We start from the raw sequence: 17,856 nt of genomic DNA, 5'->3' as shown, positions 1-17,856 counted from the left end.
CTTCAGGTAAGGTGTGACCGCATATACGTCTGTGGTTTTATAAGAGTATAATAAGGTTTAGAAATCTTTGATCAAAGAACAGGATGTAGCAGATGCAGCAGCTTCCTGCTCACGACATGTCTTATAACTTATATCTTACATCTCTCCTATACAAAACACTGCTAGTCGTATAACATTACAGTACTTACATATATATCCTACACCGCCTGGCCAAAAACAAGTTGCACGCTAATAGTTCATTTGACTTACAGCTTTGGTTTGATTACGGCGCGCAACATCGTGTTTAAGCCGAATTCTTCCAGAACCATTATGTCACAATCACAGAGTCCCGGGTCAGAAAATAGCGAGTGCCATCAGGGAAGATAAACTCCATAGATACATGTAACCGGTACATTACGGTGGTCAGCTGACTTCATTTTATTACCACATAACATTACTGAGTCTAGACCTGAGTAACTGATCAACCCCAGATCATAACACTGTCTCCAGAGGCTTGTACAGTGGACACTATGCATGATGGGAGCATCTTCTGGATCTTGAAGGCTGTTTATTAATTTTGACCATTAATAAAGGTTCAACGTTAAGGTTAATTAAAGAACCAAAAAGAATGCTTTTTATGTTATACACTAGGTCATTAGTTCCTGTTCTCACTAATGTTATAGCAGCTATAAACAAACGTTCTACACTTTCTTAGGAGTTCATAAGACAAAAAAAGCATAAGAGACAAAGACTCCTCCCTTTCTTTCATCGATGTTCAATAAATTACATAAAAAATCACTTTATTAACAGTTGCTCATGTATTTTGAATCTGTTTACGTGGTGTCTATGGGACATTACTATAGAAACAAACAAGCAGATTAATATACAGTAATATACTGTAAACCTGAGATTTCTTTTAAGCTCCTCTTTTATCTTGTTAAGGAAATACTTTAACACCTTATGATCAATCAGAATCCAGAATTCAATGAAAAAAGAAGTAAATTTTTTAGAAATAGTTGCATAAAACCAAAATCTCATCGCACCACGACACATGAAACGTTCCGGACTTTGAGGAGTATGCGACGGTGCCAGACTCACACTGGTGTGTTTATGGGATGGTGTGAGACGATATGGGCGACAGCCAGTCACACTTTCCTTCACCACTTTTCAGCACACCAGTAATCCTGGACCCAGTTTCTGAAAATCACTGTATGAAGAACGAGAGAGAGACAGAGATTCAGAGTCATGCACGCTCTCCCATTTCATGTCTTTCTGTACAGATGAATCCTGACGCCTAGATTTACTTTCTGCACTGGTTTACTGGCTTATCAGTCATACCTGCCCCTTCCACTACACTGTCCATAAAGGTTTAATGATTCTAGCCTCTATGCTTCCCTGTAAAAAGTATTGGCACCCTTACCTTCTATACTGGAATCCATTAGAGTACCTAAGAAATCATAAAGCCTGACCTTTGATCATCCATTCACTTATATGCACCCCCCCCCCCACACACACACACACACTGAACATACTGTTACACACATTCAGTACAATCTGTCCTTCTCTTTTAATTATTTATCTCAGAGTGTGTGTGTACAGCAGGGATGATTCCTGGAATTCCCACTGGCATGAGCTACAGATCCGGTTCTACCCAGACCAAGATCTTAACAAGAGTGATTTGTCAAAAGGTGTTGAGTTATTTTCTATAATGTTACAAGAAAATAATCAACTTCTGTGAGTTTTTCCTTTCACACATTACTGGACTGTTCCCCATAGCCACGCAAATTGAAATTATTGACGGTTCTTGGTCAATTGTCTCTGTGACATCATCTGAGTTAAATCACCTACAAACGTCTTCTTGCTCCTACTTATTTGGCATCCAGTATGTTGTATTACTGCCACCTGTAGATCTCACTCTCCCTCGTCTTCTCAGTCTTTTAATGTCGACTTTCCAGTCCAGGCCTCCTTTAAAAAAATGTGCCAAATAGACTGTTTACAAACTTGATTAAGACGTTGTGAAGACCTGCAATTCTGAACCTGAAATTCTGCATGAAACTGGGCAAATCTGCCACAGAGACGTTTGACGTGATTTGGAAATTTTCTGGTGATGCTGCATCAAAACACAGTGCTTTGAGATGTTTTGAGCGGCACAGGCGCTTCAAGAGAGGAAGAACATCACTGGAAGATGACGAGAGATCAGAAAGACCTTCAATGAGCTCAATCCCTAAAAATGTCAAAACCCATTCAACAACTTGTGCATGATGATCGTCGGAGAACAATCCACATCGTTGCTGCCGTTGACGGTTTGTCATGCAAACAATCCAGGTGATCCTCATGTGTGATGTGAACATGTGCTGTGTTGCTTCGAAGTTTGTCCCCAGGCTGCTGACTCAGGAGCGGAACGAATATCCCGTCAAAGTCTGCCAAGAACTCTGTGGATGACCCGTCCTTCACGTCAAGGATCATTACCGGTGACAAAACTGTGTATGGAAACGAGATATAAGATTCACAGTGGAAGAGTCCAGAATCTCCACGACCAAAAAGGCGAGGCAGGTCCACAGCGTAAACAAGTGCATGCTCATTGTCTTTTTCAACATTCATGGTATCGTGCATCAAGAATTCGTCCCCAGGGGCCAGACTGTATACTGTATATAATTAAAAGAACGGTTTTGTATATTGGTCAGAACTCTCTCTTTCTATGATGTCTTTACGCGTCATACTGTACATTGAAGGACCCGAAACCAGTCTCAGAAAACTGTCTGTCTGTATGTCTGTATGTCTGTCACAGCATCATGCAAAAAATGTCTGGATAGAATTTAATGAAACTTTACCAGTCCTGAGGTATCTGCCTGAACTTTAACCTGCAGCATAAACTAATTCAAAATAGCTTAAGTAGAAGTGAAGTTATAAGCAGTTTTGTGCCAGATTAGAAATCGCACGTTTTGACAGGGCGCGGTGACTGCTGGACAGAATTGAAGAAAACTTTTGCAGTACTTATGTAGATCTCTGCCAGAAATTTAACCTGCACCATAAGTGAAATCAAAATGTTGAGTAAAAGCGAACTGTTATGAACAGTTATGGGTCAGTTTCAATAATCTATATAAAAAAAAAAAATACTGTCTCAATGTAAACAAACACCTGCACCAATAGATATTAAATAGAAAAGATAAGGGGAATATTTTTACTGGGATTAGTTCATATTTTCATATTTTGCTCGTACCTATGCCCCTCCTAAATCATGGCATTTCCGCTTTTATACCCCTTACTGATCTTCCTATCAGTGTTGTGCTGGCTCAATGAAGGGTTGATATGTGATTTCCTATTTTATTATTTTATTATTGATGTTGTTTTATTTTACTTTTATGTTGGGCCTTATAGTTTGTATTCTATATTATTCACTATGTAGATGCACATACTATATTTTGTGTCTACTCTTATTTAACATATTATTCATAAAGTCGGTTGGGTGTCTTCTGGTTATTTATCTACTGCCCTTTGTGGTTATTCATTTACTGCTTTTTCTTGTGTGTGTGTTGATGTGGATATACAGTACACGTTGCATGCGTGTCCTATACATGCTTCTGCTTAATATTCTACCTGCGGCTATGGTGTTCTGGTGCACCTTGTCTTTACGTCTTTTGCTTTCGTCCACATGTTTGCTTTTTAATGGCTCACTTCTGTTTTACCTAACCCTACGTCTATATTATTTCACTAAGATTAGCATTCTGTCGATTACATTGCCGCATGCACAAGTATATTCGATTAAAATATGCTTACACCACCTACAAAGCGCTATAGTCGTCCTGCATCCCCGCTAAGTTTTTTCAGTCACGTCTCAGATTTGTGAGCCTGGTCCAATTATCTCGACTCCTACATCGTCCTCCGAACCACGACTCGCCGCACTAAGCCCTGACGAACTTTCTGAGGAACTCCCTACGATCTCAGAATCCTACCGGACGGTTAACACACTCTTTACAGGAAGCCGGGGGTGGTGACCCTGAGCATCCCACACCCTGAGCACTGGGGCATCTCTCTCAGAGTGGTTTTCCTCCCTGTGCCAGGTGGAGCACCCAGGTGAGGCACATCACCTGGCATAGAGGAACGAGAGAGAGAGAGAGAGAGAGAGCAGACAGACCCGGAGCTGTGCCTTTAAAACACAAACACACTCCCTACAGGACTGTAACATGATGTCATACACTCTCCATGTGAGAAGCTGCAAATCACTTCCTGGAGAGAGAGAGAGAGAGAGAGTGTGTGTGTGTGTGTGTGTGTGAGAGAGAGAGAGAGAGAGAGAAGTTAAAGTGAAGGGAAAACTTTAAAGCAGGGATCGTGACGCAGTGGTGCAAATCATTGCATTGAATTGAAGTGTGTGTGTGTGTGTGTGAGAGAGAGATGGGGAGAGCGTGAGCGTGCGGGACAGTGCGCGTGCACACCGACTGAAGCCAAGTGAGGCGAAGTGAAGCGCGCGTGCTGCCGTCCTTCTTTACTTTTTCTTTTTTCCCTTTTTTTTCTTTTTTTTCTTTTCTTTTCTTTCCCTCCCCTTTTGCTCAAAGTTCGGTCTCGCGCGGATCGAGCCGCAGTGACGCAATCAAGCATTTCAGCGCGCGCCGTTTCTGGCTTCTCCTGCGTGACGCATGATGGGTGCCATGTTTAATTTCCTACTTCACTGATTTATGTGAGTATTTAAACAATGTTTTAAAATATATTTATATATAAAAAATGTACATTGTTACTGACATTGCGTTTTTTTTAATGGTTTGTCATGCATGTATTTTTTATTTTTATTTTTTTCCCCTTCCTCTGTCTCTCTGTTTCGGTTTGAAAGCTGCAAGTTTGCGTCCTAAAATAAACACAGAAATAAATAAATAAATAAATAAAAGACTAAAGAATTCTCGCCGACTGTGCTGGAATGCCGACGGTGTTCCCAGGCCGACTCTGTGCGTTTGATTGAGTTCTGCTGAGATTAATTGAATCCACAAACCCTGACACTCTGGTCCGTTTAGAACCTGAACATGAGGTTTAGAGAAACTGAGCTGATGATAGTTTTAAAACTAAGACGCGCAGGTCCTCTGGGATTCTCCGCATTGTTAATGGTTCTGCTTGGAACTTTTTTTTTTTCTTCTTCTTCTTCTTCTTCTTCTTTCAGCAGGAGGAACACCCCCCCCCCTCTTTTTTTTTTTTTTTTAGTTCTTTGTTGTATAAGAATTTATAGCTTGAAGTTTTATTTCCAAAATGAATACTAAGTATATCCATGATGTACTGAAAGTCTTCGTACACAGGCATGTAAACTAACACTTCTTCTTCTTTTTTTTTTTTTTTTAAACAAGCAGTTCTTTCATAGTTACTGTACGCAGGGTTTACCTGTAGGGCCAGGTGAAGGATGGGAAGCTTGAGATCATTTAAAGGTGCAAGGACACGCAGAACACCCTGCGATTTACCATGTGTTCATCGTGACTGGAAAAAGAGTTGATTACAAAAAAAAGGCATTGAGTTTATACTTTTTTTTTATTTAAAAAAAATCCCTTTTGTGAGCGTAGTGGTAAGCATTGAGGCTTCGCACCTACAGGGTCTGGGTTTGATTCCAGGCTTGGGGTCTGTGTGCTTGGTGGGTTTCCTCCATGTACTTAGGTTTCCTTTCAAAGTCCAAAGACATGCAGATTAGGCTAATGGGCGTGCTCAAATTGCCCGTAGTGTGTGTGTGTGTGTGTGCCCTGTGATGGATTGGCACCCTGTCCAGGGTGTACCCCGCCTTGTACCCTCTATAGGCTCTAGGCCCCCGTGGCCCTGTATACAGAATAAAGTGGTATAGAGAATTAGAAGGTGACAGAATAACGGGAATTTTTGAAATGCGTAATGGAGCGACATCACACCCTGCACAGCAATTTTTAAAAAATTATAAATTCCATCAATGTTTCGTAAATGGCAAATTTTAGGTTTCAATTACTATGAATAAAATGTATTTCTTTTATCACTTCTAGTTTTATTGGATTGTAAAAAAGTTCCCCTTTTTTATGTCATTGTGGATTATGAGCATAATTTGTTCTGGAAGCGGGCTCGTATTCCAAAACACTCATAAATCAAAGCAAATCCTCCCATAAGAAATAATGGAAAATCTAATTATTTGTTCCACAGGCCAAAAAATGTTATACATAAAAATAATTAATACAAAATATAAAGTGAAAATAAAACAAATTAACCTGCTCCTTACCTTTAAAAAAAGTAAAAATAAATCCCAACCGATAAGCGCTGTGTGTGTGTGAAGTAAGATAAGGAATCAGCCTCCCCCTTCTCATCTTACACAGTAAACCTTTCTCCTCACTTATTTCAATTTCACACAAACACACATTAACGGAAAGACTGTTTTGTCGGAAAAAATAGCAAGGAACATCACTAATGACACTCGCGTGAGTGCAAACTAACGGAATCACTGCTGTAAAGTAAAACAAACAAACAAATTAACCTGCACTTTACCTTTGAAAAGAATCACGAGCAGTGTTACTGTGAGGAGCAGAGTGTGTGTGTGTGTGTGTGTGAGAGAAGCCAAGAGGGGGTGGGGAGCGTGTAAAGGCGAGTGTGTGTGTGAAGGGGCACGGTGTCAAATTACGCGCGCGCACACATAACGACAGAGAGGAATAAAATGGATATTAACCTCTCTAATGAGACTTTCTTTTGCTTTACACGCGCACACACACAAGTGTGTTATAAGAAGCAGTACACGTGCGCTGTACACACACACTTACAAACACAAAATAAAATATCTTTTAAACGCACACACGTGGTCAAAGTAATTTTACTTATAACAGTAAGAGACGAGCACTAAGACCCAGCAGGGGAGACGATTACCCACAATTCTGCAGCCCAAGAAAAAAAAAAAAATTGGCTTAGTTGTTTTGACGCCAAGCGTCACATGATCACAAGAAGCGCATACATGATACTCGGTACTCGTAAAACCAAAACTTGTTCGTTTTTCCGAGTCAAAATTTATTAAAAATCTTTGCTCGTCTTGCGGAACACTCGCAAACGGTGTTACTCGCAATCCAAGGTTTCACTGTGCCTCTCGGATGCCTTGTAACTCTTAGATGTTTATTTAAATAATAGCACTATTAGTGGTTTGGATCATTAAAACCAAGGCCTGTGTGGGTTCTGCCGTTTTACTGCCCAGCACTTTGCATTAATTGATTTCTACAGTTTTAGAGCTACAACCATGAGACATTGTTCTGCTCAGAACCTGAACATGAGGTTCTCCTGGATTAGAAAAATGACCCAATGATAAGGAGTGAAGTTTTAAAACTAAGACAGATTTTTCCCCTCGAATTCTTTCCATTGTGAACGGTTTTGTTTTAAAACATTTTCTTTGAAGAAAGTTGAACCTTGTTGAGTTTTATAAAGACTACCAAAAATATCTTTAAGGACAAATCAGAGAAGTGATAGATGCTATTTAATTAGGAAAAGTAATAATTTGATAAATAATTTGTCATGATTTGTCCAGGCGATATTGTTTGTTTAATGTTACTTTTAGACCCTCAGACATGATTAAGTCAGATTCTTACAACCGGAACATGTGGATGTTGTTCAAGTTTAAACGCAGTATACTGTAAATGGCTCCTCACGGGTTCTCTACTGGATTTATGGTTCTACTTGGAACATTCTCAGAAAGACGAACCTTTAAATTTTATTTCACAAAATGTATAGTTTATTTCTATTAGAAAACTTTATCCCATCAGAACCTTGACATTAGTTTCTGTTATTTTAGAAAACTGGACTTTAAGTGTATAAAGCATTAAAACATACATTCTGGACTTTATTTATCTTAAACATTCACTTAGATTATCTTGAAAGTTCAACCAATTTATAACTTAGACTTATTAGGTATTAAATCTATTGTTAAATAGCATCAAATTAAAAAGTTATTGGTGTAATATAATATATAATTAAGTTTACTATGGATCTTTGCACTTTTGATTTAAATCTTAAATTTTGCCTTGAAGGAAAGTCCTGTTAACCTTTACTGAGTGGACAGAGCTGGCCATATTGGTTTTTCCCCTGAAATAAACCCAGTGATGTGTTTTTAGCTCTGTTATAATGACTAATCACTCAATATCCAACCAAACGCCTCCCAAAAGTGGAACTGTCCAACTTGCCGTCTGATAGTCACTTCCACTTTTATGCTTTTATATTATTTCGATATTAAAGCTCGTCTTATACTTAACTTTGTGTCATATATAAATAATAAATAATATATTGTATGATAGATACCCATATTTAAGAATATCGTTTGAAATATATATATTATCGTTTATATAATACATAATAATGATGATTATTCAACGTTTTAAAACATTCACTGAACAGTTAATCAAAATTAATAATTATTAAATTAATAGCGCAATAGCAACTTCTACTATAAAATAAATTTTAACTTTTGTGGTTTTATTACGAGTAGCATGGGAATTCATGCATGTAGACAAAGTGATAGGCTTGTTAAGGTAGTTATGACATCATTTAGTCTAATCCTGATGTCATTCGGTGACTCTTATCATTCTTATCATCCTGTAATAAACGCTCTAATAAAGGCCCGATCTGCTTCATATTTCATACAGCAATTTTACACCAAACTTTTCCTTTTCATGGTGACTTTTTATTTTTTTCCCTCGTGACTGTGATGATGATCGGCATCACATTACAATTCACAGCTCCATGAGACATACGTTGGGATCGGTGTTCACGAGATGCATGTGTTTAATATTGAGGAAGGAAGCTACGGTCATAGGAGAGAGTGCATGACCCATGACCGCGTGTGTGTGCGCGCGCGTGTGTGTGTGCACTGACTGTTGTGTGCTGCCGTCTGGTTTTAAAGACATGTGACCGAGCACAATGCTGCCTTTCCTATGCGACTAGCATGTGCTGTTTATGGCATTTCCTTTCTCTCTCTCTCTCTCCCTCTATCTCTCTCTTACTGGATTTAATCTCTATCTATTTATCTATCTATGACTCATATTATATTAACAAAATAACATGTCAACTTTCCTAATTTATTTCCTTTTTTGCTAATAGGATATGAATGCATCAGGACCACATCAAACTTGTGTGTGTGTGTGTGTGTGTGTGTGTGTGTGTTACATTCCTTAAAAGAACAGTTCATCCAGAAATGGTATGAATATGTCTCACGTGTGAAGCTGCAGGGTGAGGCTCAGATACGTGGTGTATGTGTCATTGTATATATATTTATATAGCAGTTCTGCGTTTCTGTTTCTAGAAAAGTAGTTTAAAAAAAAAAAAAACTGGATGCCGATACTTCTTTAGGAACACATCCAAGACGGCCGTCAAATCAGATTCGCCTGAAAAAAATGAATAAGGGATGAACCAGTCTGTTTGAAGTTTCCTTGAGTATTTTCTGTATTCGATTCTTTTTTTCACTTCTGCTCACTGCTTTTTCTTTTTTAAGAAACATTTACTCCCTACATTTTAAGCAGAGACTCGTTGCATTTCAGTTACTCGTTACTTTTCTGTCACTTCCACCATATCGTGACTCACCTGAGCTCCACCCCATGTGGGAAAGACGGGAACAGAACAATTCCACCAGTCCAAGGCGGTTCGTTATGAAAGGGCAGATTGTCAATTACCAAAGTGATTGACAGTTACCCGGGAAACGGATCCCACCTACTTAGTCTCTGGGCCGCGGATTCTTCACCTCTAACACATAAACTTGTTAAGGTACGATAACAATACTGAGCAAAAAAGTTGCGCATTTGATTTGTGTTTTATTCCAATAGCAGTGTTCGTGTTTTTTTTTAATTATTATTATTTTTTTTATGACAACCTTATGACTATAATGTTTTGGCGCATCCTTTAACCTTAATGTCAGAGTTGGAAGGTAACTAAAGTAAACTGTGCTTATGTACATATTTTATGTATCGGTATGTTATTTAAGTAATTGTATTAAAAAAATACTTTTTTCCTACTAGTACTCCACTAAATCCTACAAGAAGTATCTGTACTTTTACTTCACTACATTTCTGAATGGCGTTGTGATACATACCAGTAGTGTTTAGTATTTAAAGCGGGAATATCGCATAATCGACCTGCTAACATCCGTGATATTAACAGCTTCACTTTCAAATTGTCTTTAAGATACTTTTTATCAGTAATTCGGTCATAAAGATCAAAATCGGATCACATGTAATAAATATGTAAATAAACATACAGGTCACATATTTTTTTAAGCGAAGATGCGCTTTTAAAAAATGCGATTAAAAATATGAACTGTTTTTATGTCCTGTGTTGGATTGGGCAGTAAACAGCAACGTTAACCAGTAGCTTTAAAATAACCTTTTAAAAAAGAAAGAAAGTGGCTTGTAGTGGGGTTTTAAATTTATTTTTCAAAGCTCTTGATTGTAAGACTACTGGTACTTAGTGTGTTTTTGAATCCAGATAAATTTAAACCACAAAGTTTCTCTCTCGCACTGAATCACGTCACGTCAAAGCGTTTTTCTTCCGTCCTCCTTCATTTACTCTAAAGTCAGAGGAAAACCTTTGCTGAGTTGAAAGATAAGAAGTGAAAGAGAGAAAAAGCCTCAGGGGCTCGAAAAGAAACCCGGACGACCCCGAAAGCATCTACGCTAACGATTTTGTGTACGTATGTGGATCATAGGGAATAAACCATCTTCCTGATTATGAGCAGAAGCCCGAAGTGCAGGATAAAGTAAATTATGAGCCGAGCAGAGTTTTATACACACCAGACTCCTCCGACTCGCTCTGCATAAACATCTGCATGAACTCATACGTTTGTGTGTGTGTTTGCTTTTGCTTTGCAGTTATTTCCTTATTTATTTTATATTTTTTGGCACCGGATAGAATGGCACATTCACATATTCAGCCATGAGATTTTTTATTTTTTTTTTGCTTTAGCTCAGAGAAAATCCGCTCTGACATCTGCCTGATGTTCTGTCTAGAAATATCACAAGACAAACCTGAATTACGTTCCTTTCTTCAGCCCCTTTAATAAACTCTCGGTGCTGTTTTTAACGTCCGGAATATGGCAGTATGTTGTGTAAGAGATTATCAGGCGAGTCTTTATCTCAGTTCTCAGAACTCGTGAGGGAATCTTGGCATCTGCTCGGCTATCGTGTGTTCTCACACAACATACAAGGCCATGTTTCTCTTTCTCAAAGCACGCCGTCTTTGGCTTGGCAGCCGGCCAGGGCTGAGATGACGCGGCCCAGCTGGATGTTTGCATCGTGTCCCCGGTTGCCCTTCATAGTCCACACACCAACCAGCATTCCACATGGGAGGGCCAGAGCGAGCGTGCCAGACAGAGATGTGTTTAAGTTTACATGCCGTACCTGATGTATAATCTTTATAAAAGCCCCACACAGGCTCCGAGCGCCGCTTCCCGAAGGAACACACCCGATGTTATCAAGTCACCCAAACACTGGGTTGTTTTAATGCATGATGTTGGAGGTTTATTCAGCGGACCAATCAGGTTTCCAGTAAAAGGGTCCAATCAGTTGTTTAGTCAGAGGACTGGTCAGATGTCCAATCAGTTGTTTAGTCAGATGTCTGGTCTGATGTCCAATCAGAGGTCCACTTGGATGTCCAATCAGTTGTCCATTCAGAGGCACAGTTAGATGTCCAATTAAGTGGTCTGGTCATCATCCAATCAGTTGTTCAGTCAGCGTTCCAGTCTGGTGTCCAATCAGAAGTCTGGGCAGTTGTCCAGTCAGAGGGCTGGTCAGCATCCAATTAGAGGTCCAGTCAGAGATTCAGTCAGGTGTCCATTTAGGGATCCAGTCAAGTGTCCAATCAGAGGTTTGGTCAGGTGTTCAATCAGAAGTCTGGGCAGTTGTCCAGTCAGAGGGCTGGTCAGCATCCAATTAGAGGTCCAGTCAGAGATTCAGTCAGGTGTCCATTTAGGGATCCAGTCAAGTGTCCAATCAGAGGTTTGGTCAGGAGTCTATCAGAGGTTTGGTCAGGTGTTCAATCAGAAGTTCGGTCAGAGTTTTGATCAGATGTCCATTCACCAGAGTTCTTGCCAGGTGTCTGGTCAGATGTCCAATTGGTGGTCCAGTGCATCTTTGGGGCCATAAATGTAATACATTTTTATATATAATATCCGACACATCCAGTCTTTTCATAGATCTCGAAAGTCCTCCTGGACACACCTGATCTGATTTGACTCTATTAACATTCCACACACTCAAGCACTCACGCCGTGCAGCGCTTTGTGTTTTCTGTAGGATGCAAAACTACATCAAGTTAAAAACGAGGTTGCTACAGAGATTCAGATTTACATTTCTTTAATTACAGAAAGATGATTTGTGTAATAGTGCTGTGTTCTGCACACTGATTGGTCAGAAGGTGTTGATTAATTTTCTATAACTGCAGCTCTGACTGTACGGAGGTCTACAGTATATTAAAGACCTTGATATAGTACATCATTGTTTCTATGGTAACAGGTAACAGCTGGACTTTCCGCGGAAGTGTCGTTGTTGTTACGGTGAGATTTTTTATTCCTGTAAGAAGACGGTTACTGTATGTAAGGAGTCTCCAGTTCCGGTCAGTTTTCCCACATACTGGAGAACCATCCAAATTTTTCCCTAAGCCTAGTTAGACGGAATTTTATTAAACAGTTAATTGTTCTAAGGATGGGAATCCCCAGGGACGACCCGATACGATATAATCACAGTACTGTGTGCCGACTCAATTTGCAATGACAATTCAGTATTAATTTTAATAAAGATTTTATTATAGATGCATAAATACGACTTAAATACGTCTGATGTGTTCGTATCTCTTTAATGTCGTGAGATTTTTACACTGAGTGAAGATTTTTTTTTCACACAGACATTAAAAGCTTTCGATGACATCATGACTTTTTTTTTGTGTTTATTTACATAAAGCGTTTTTCATTTATTAATTTATTTATTCTTGCTCTGCCCCGAGGGCTGTGCTTTTTCCGATCTTAAAGACCCGGGCTCTGTGTGTAATAGTCAGTGTGTGTAGTGGCAGTGCCTGAAGACCTACTTGGCCTGTATTAATAGCAACAACCTGCCTCTCACTATGTGCACCATGTCACGCGATACCGCCGAGTAATCCTCGAGTACGACTCGCTATACTGTACACCATCAGGAACGAGATGAATTTCAGATTTAATATCACTCTAATCGCCCAGGGGTTTTATCCCACACTCTAATATCATATTAAACTCACCGTCCCTCCTCTCTCGCTCCGTCTCTCCGTCTTTCACGATGAAAAAAAACATTAGGATTCAGTGACTATAGCGAGTTTTACGTATTCTCGTGTTTTCATTGCGAATGTCTCTGAGAAGGAATGAAACAGAAACCTGGGTGAAAGAGTAGAAGTTTTGGGTTTCAGAAGTGTCTTAAAAAGGAGAAAGTTAGAAAAAACAAATACGGCTGTTTAAAAAAAAAAAAAAAAAAAGATCAACATCCAAAGAAGGAGAGAAATAATTAAATAAATGAATAAAATGGAAGCAGGAATGAAGCGGCTGAAGGACGCGGTGCATCTGGTAGCTGTTTTGGTGAAAATCTTCGGCATCAAAACAGGCAGTAAGGCAATCGAAATGCTCCAGTGTCTGCAGCTCGGGATCAACGAAGACGCAGGACAAAGAAAATATCAACTGTTTAAACTGTTAAAGGTCCCGTATATTACTAACACGCTTGAGTTAAGACGTTTTAGAGCTTCCCCAGAGTGTGTGTGTGTGTGTGTGTGTGTTTTGTCCTTCTCCAAATCCGTTGTTTCAGTGTCCATGTAAATGAGCTACTGCTATGACACGCCCTTAGAGAACAGCATAGCTGAGCAACAAGCTGGTTTTGATCGTCTTATATGAGGTCACATTAGGGGGGAGGTCTAATTGACTTATAAAAAAAAAAAGAGGACTTTTTCCACATACCAAAGACAAGTCTGAATTTTGCATAAGTCTTGTTTAAGGTTAATATTATGGAACAGATAATTGTGCTACAAACTTAATAGAGATGGGAATCACCAGGGACGTCCTGATGCAATGATATCATCACGATACCTGCCAGCCGATTCAGTTTGTTTTGCAATTCTCTGAGTACCACAATTTTATTAATATCTCAATGCGATATTATTTTTTTAGGTTTCGCTATAATTTATTTGTCAATGTGTTTATAGTTTAGAGTGCACCACCTGTAGGACGAAAAAGGAACTGCAACATTTTACCTGCTCAAATGCAAAATATTGTTCAAATACTGTACATTAAAAAGACATAAAATTTAGAATATTCGATCCTGGAGTCATTGTGACCGTAGATGATTTGCCGCACAAAAAAAGTCGCGATATAGTTTTTTATCATAACAATAGATGTAATAACTTTGTTGATGCTAGAATATGGTTATATACTTTGTAGCTTCATACAGATAAAAAAAAAAAAAAAAAAAACGCGCCCACCTTCTCATTTAATTAGGTCTACTCTTAACTTCTCTGTGACGAAGTGTAATTTACACCAGAATGGACTTCCCCATGCGTTCCCACACACAGCATGACTCATGTGCATCACTGAGCTTCATTTCTCTTCTTCATTGCGTGAGGTTAATAATTATAATTTGTCTTATTGTGATAAACATCAGAATCACCGCATACATAAAGGAACATGAAAGTGGATCGTACACGTGAACGGGATGTTAAAAAAAACAAAAAGTCTTCAAAACAAACTGTTGCATATAACGCTATAATGCTTTATTATTCATGGTGATTGGATTGTATTAGCGAGGCGTCAATGAATCGGTCGCATGGGAGTACTAAAAGTAATGCCCCCCCCCCCCCCCCCCCCATCTCACCCCCCGCCCCCCCAGGATTCTCGCATCATGATATTTAGTCATCATGATGTATAGGTATTTTTTCTCAAATCGGCCGGCTGTGATTTTCTAAGTGGTGTGTGTGTGTGTGTGTGTGTGTGTGTAACATCGTGGCGTGTTTTTTTTTTGTTTTGTTTTGTTTTTTTCTCTGAAATATAAACACTTACTAATCTGTCACCAAGTCTTTCTTTCCTGGAAAACGTCTTGGCCGCATTGGTGTATTGAATTGAAAGGAAAGCATGACCACACACACACACACACACAGACACACACACACACACACACAAGCTGCAGGCAGTGAGAGCACACTGAAGGTATGCGTGACATTAAACAACACACACATTTTTGGGAATTTCAGACATAAAACTAACATCGAGCGCGCCAAGAGAAAGCGCAGTGACTCAGATGAAGTGTGTGTTTGTGTGAGTGTGTGTGTGAGTGTGTGTGTGAGTGTGTGAGCCTAAATTAAAGGCTCTTTTCTTCCCCTCCCCCCCCCCCCCTTTCTCTCTGTGTGAGATTTCTGGTAAGTGACATGGCTGGCCTTTGGCATGACGCCTGGCATGATCACATGGTATAGATATCACGCCAGTTTGTGTGTGTGTGTGTGTGTGTGTGTGTGGGAGGGAAGGAGAAAGAGGTGCGTGAGCTAGACAGAGAGAAAAACGATTGTGTTTGTGTGTGGGATCCTAAGTGAGACTGTGTGTGTGTGTGTGTGTGTGTGTGTGTGTGTGTTGTGGATTTCTCTTTCTATCTCTCTCTATTGTTTAACCATAAATGAAAGTTCACTCCTTTGGCAGAGAAGTGAAAGCTTTGTGAAGGGTGTGAATGAACACACACCACTGAGTCACTTCCACTGCGAGTGTAAGTGTGAAAACTCATAAAATATCAGATGTGTGTGTTTGTGTGTGAGTGAGTGAGTGAGTGAGAGAGAGTTTGGTAGGTGTGTGTGTGTGTTAACAGAACAGAACGTTTTGACTGGATGAGCTGCTGTGCATGCTAGTGCGTCCTTGTGTGTGTGTGTGTGTGTGTGTGTGTGTGTGTGTGTAATAGCAATGCCGTGATGTATAAATTGAGATGTGTGTATATATAAGATGAAAATGTGATGTGTGTCCTAAGTATAAATAATGCAGTTTATATAGAATAATATTTAATACATATTTCATCAAATTACTTTATAAATTACTGAATTAAAAATGTTTAGCTGCTTATATTATGATGTGTTCTGTTCATGATGGATGGAGTCCCCAGTGTCAGCGCTTCGTAACAGAGCCGTAACGTGAAAATTTTTCAACGGTTCCAGGATGAAGGCGTTTACGTGTCGCTGATTTAAAGCCAGTTAAAAAGAGAGAGAGAGAGAGAAAGAGAGAGAGAGATGGAATGACTGTTTACAGCTGCTGTAGTGTAAGTGAGAACCGGAACCAGTGTGTCCTGAACTGCAGCTGTAACTGGACAATAATCGATATGAACAGGAATCATCAGGGCGGCCCGATACGATATTATCACCGATATTAAACCAGGATACATCACTGCCGATTCGATTGGTATAGAGATTCTGTAACTATCAGAATTTTATAAATGTCCCCAATGTTCTAGGATTGTAGAAAAATTGCAAAATTTATAAATTGTAATATAATATTTCAATTACTATATAATATTAATTTTGGATTCAGTGTAGACATGTACACAAAAGCATTCCAATACTTAACTAAAAAGATTTTTTTCCTTTATGACAGAAAACCTAACACACACACACACTTAACTCTTGCACGAATTGTATCCTGTTCAGTTCACTTTACTTCACGTCCATGTTACTATTTACGCCCGCTCTGACACGAGCACGTGTCGTACATCTGCACGCTCACACGTGCACGGCTCTCGCGCAGCACGTCTTCATAACGTGGGTTTTATGTGCTGCTTTTTCCTCCAGGAACAAACTGTAGCACCATCCAACACGACCCATTAAATCGAAACTTTTTATTGGCGTGTGTTTAAAGATGATTTAAGATCCCCAGTGGAGGCTTCTCCTTCTTCTTCTGTATGTTTAGAGGAACATTAATGTGAATGATCTCCTAAGCAGCGCAGCACTCTGACTGAACACTCTGTAAACATTCAAGCTATCTTCTGTTAAAGAAAAATGCTCCAAATGTGAGTGAGTAATTAACTTTTATATAAACTGCTCCAAAAATAAAGGGAACACACTAGTCCCGGTTTGACTTGAACACCCCTTATATAAGCGAGGCGGGTTAGAGTCAAACCAGGACTAAGTGTTCTGTTAAATTCTTTTATCAGTATTTTTATGTTTAATGTCAGATTTAAGTAATTTTTTGCCTTGAAAATGTAATGGTTGTAAATAAAATAAAATAAAACAATAAAAATGGATGAGTTCCCTAAAATGATCTTTTTTAATAAATTAATTAAAAAGAATTATGAATTAAAACTGTAAATTCTTATTTTCAACCTTAAAATGTAGCTTAAATATATTATATTAAATTACTGATGATTATATTGTTATTGCTAAATTATTAATATCTATTGATATAACACACACACACACTATATATATATATATATATATATATATACTTTTAACTTACTTTTAATGCTGTCTAAGGTTTTTTTAATGTAAAAGTATGCCATATTTTACATACTTTATGATGTAAAAAATTATTGTAAAAAATTTTTAGTTTTAACTTAAAAGTTTGAATTAAATTTTAAAATGTAAAAAATGTTTAATGATTTATAATGAATGAGTGAATGTAAAAAGATGTTTATATACTGTATATCTATGCAGAATTCATAAAATACACAGCTGTTAAGCAGCTACATAAATGTTACACAATTAAATAAATGAATAAATTAAGTTTAAATTTGGCTCACCTTCATACTTTTTAATCAGAAGTTTACACTTAAAAAAATTATTTCAAAAAATAACTACAGATTTAAAATTAGTGAATTAATTTTAATATTAAAAACATTAACATTGCATTTTTTTTTTACTTTAATATATTTTTCTTATCCTGAATGTATAAAATAGACT

The 17,856-nt window shown here is 38.5% G+C and overlaps 1 protein-coding gene across 1 annotated transcript in view; it reads left to right on the top strand.

The window, feature by feature from the left end:
• Positions 1 to 4,280: 4,280 nt before the first annotated feature.
• Positions 4,281 to 17,856, top strand: part of LOC128512164 (nucleus accumbens-associated protein 2) — a 41,376-nt gene continuing 27,800 nt past the window's right edge. Inside the window, exon 1 of the mRNA XM_053485303.1 lies at positions 4,281 to 4,654. The gene's annotated coding sequence lies outside the window, so the exon portion shown is untranslated. The remainder of the gene's footprint in view (positions 4,655 to 17,856) is intronic.

Source organism: Clarias gariepinus, chromosome 24 (assembly GCF_024256425.1).
Source record: "Clarias gariepinus isolate MV-2021 ecotype Netherlands chromosome 24, CGAR_prim_01v2, whole genome shotgun sequence".
Taxonomy (NCBI): domain Eukaryota; kingdom Metazoa; phylum Chordata; class Actinopteri; order Siluriformes; family Clariidae; genus Clarias; species Clarias gariepinus.
The sequence above is the reverse complement of the archived record's forward strand: the minus strand, read 5'-3'. Positions and strand labels throughout refer to the sequence as shown.